At 34.1% G+C, this 2,556-nt stretch overlaps 1 non-coding gene across 1 annotated transcript; it reads left to right on the forward strand.

The window, feature by feature from the left end:
- The first annotated feature begins 930 nt into the window (after window positions 1-930).
- LOC115935956 (U6 spliceosomal RNA) lies at window positions 931-1,037 on the forward strand. Its single transcript, XR_004071539.3, has one exon. It is a non-coding gene; the product is annotated as a U6 spliceosomal RNA (small nuclear RNA).
- Window positions 1,038-2,556: the final 1,519 nt, after the last annotated feature.

Genomic DNA, 2,556 nt, shown 5'->3' on the forward strand with positions numbered 1-2,556 from the left:
GCACACCAACACTGCACATGTATACATATGTAACAAACCTGCACATTGTGCACATGTACCCTAGAACTTAAAGTATAAAAAAAAAAAATGAAAGATTAAAAAAAAAAAAAAACCCAAAAAACCTGAATAGCCAAAGCAATCGTGAGCAAAAAGAACAAAGCTATTGAGGCAGTGTGATGCCTCTAGCTTTGTAGTATTTCAAACTATACTGCAAAGGAATAATAATTAAAATTTCATGTTCCTGTCATAAAAGTAGGCACATTGATGAATGGAACAGAATAAATTATGATTAACTTGATTATGATTAATCAATTATGGTTAATTGATTTTTAATAAAGGTGCTGAGAATACACAATGGGAAAAAGTCTCTTCAATAAATGGTGTTGGGAAAACTGGGTATCCATATGCAGAAGAATGAAATTTGACCTTTATCTCACATCATATACAAAAACCAACTCCAAATGTATTAAATATTTAAACATAAGACAAGGAACTGTAAAACTACTAGAAGAAAACATAAGGGGACAACTACATGACATTGGTTTGGGCAATGAGTTTTTGAATTGGACCCTAAAAGCACAGGCAACAAAAATAAAAATGGACAAATGGGATTACATGAAACAAGCTGCTGCACAGCAAAGGGAACAAAAGTGTGAAGAGACAGTCTACAAATTGGGAAAAAATATTTGCAAGCCAAACATCAGAAAAAATATCCAAAATATGTAAGGAATGCAAACAACTGTGTACAAATAGCCCATTTAAAAAATGGGCCAGGGACCTAAATAGACATTTCTTAAAAGAAGACATGCAAATTATGAACAGGTACACGAAAAAATACTCAACATAACTAATCCTTAGGGAAATGCAAATTCAAACCACAATGAGATGTCATTTTATGTCTGTCAGATGACTATTATCAAAAAGACAAGAGTGCTCACTTTGACAGCACAAATACTAAAATTGGAATGATACAGAGAAGATTAACATGGCCCCAGTGCAAGGATGACATGCAAATTCATGAAGCATTCCGTATTTTAAAAAGAAAAGAAACAAAAGGGTAACAAGTGTTGGTGAGGATGTGGAGAAAAGAGAATCCTTGTACAATGTTGGTGGTAGTATAAATTAATACAGCCATTGTGGAAAACTGTATGGAAGTTCTTTGAAAACTAAAAATAGAATTACCATATGATCCAACAATCCTTGTTCCATATTTACACAAAAGATTTGAAACCAGTTTGTCAAAGAGATGTTTGCACTCCTGTGTTCATTGCAGCACTATTTACAATAGCCCCATTACGGAATCAGCCTAACAGTCCATCAGCAGATGAATGGGTAGAGAAAACGGGTTATATACAATTGACCGTTGAACAACATAAGCCGGAACTGCACAGGTCCACTTATTTGTGGACTTCTACCACTTCTGCCACCCCTCAGCCAGCAAGACCAACTCCTACTCTTCCTCTTCAATGTGAAGACAAGGATGAAGACCTTTATGGTGACCCACTTCCACTTAATGAATAGTGAGTATATTTTCCTTATGATATTTTTTATAACATTTTATTTTCTCTAGCTTTATTGTAAGAATACAGTACATAATACATAAAATATACAATATGTGTGTTAATTGACTGTTATTGGTAAGGCTTCTTGTCAACAGTAGGCTATGAATAGCTAAGTTATGGGGAAATCAACAGCTATACACAGATATTGAACTGCATAGGAAGTTGGCACCACTTATCACGGTGGAATGCTATTCAGCCTTAAAAAGGCTGGATATTTTGTCATTTGTGACAACATGGATGAAACTGGAGAACATGATGCTAAAAAAGGAACAAGGAGACAAATACCTAATGTTTTCACTTACATGTGACATCTAAAACTATTGAACTCAGAAGCAGAGGGTAGTGGTTAGAGGCTGGGGGTTGGGGAAAATGGTAAGATGATGGCCAAAGGGCACAAAATCACAAACAGAAGTAATACATTTTTGTTCTTTTTTTTGAGGTCATTGCACAGTATGGTGAATGTGGTTAATAATAGTGAATTGCGGCCGGGCGCAGTGGCTCACGCCTGTAATCCCAGCACTTTGGAAGGCCAAGGCGGGCGGATCACAAGGTCAGGAGATCGAGACCATCCTGGCTAACACGGTGAAACCCTGTCTCTACTAAAAATACAATAATAGTGTATTGCACATTTTTAAACTGAAAGTAAATTTAAAATGTTTCTCACAAAAAATAAGTATTTGAAATGATGGATTAGCTTGATGTAATTACTTCATATTGTTCATAAATCATAACATCACTCTACTCTATAAATATATGCAATTATAAATTGTCAATTTAAAATAAAATAAAAAATAAAAAATTGTAAAATTGTTACTAACATGAGTTACAGCTGTCAATCATACTAGTCTATAACATTTTTTAGCTATATGGTACAAAAGTGAAAATCTTCAGAGAGAGGAAAAGATACTAAGAGAAGTAATTTCTTAGCAAAGAGAAGTGTGACTGCATCAAAATATTTAATTATATTAAAAACCATATTTTAAAAAGAAATTCT

The sequence above is a fragment of the Gorilla gorilla genome, chromosome 13, assembly GCF_029281585.2.
Source record: "Gorilla gorilla gorilla isolate KB3781 chromosome 13, NHGRI_mGorGor1-v2.1_pri, whole genome shotgun sequence".
NCBI lineage: Eukaryota > Metazoa > Chordata > Mammalia > Primates > Hominidae > Gorilla > Gorilla gorilla.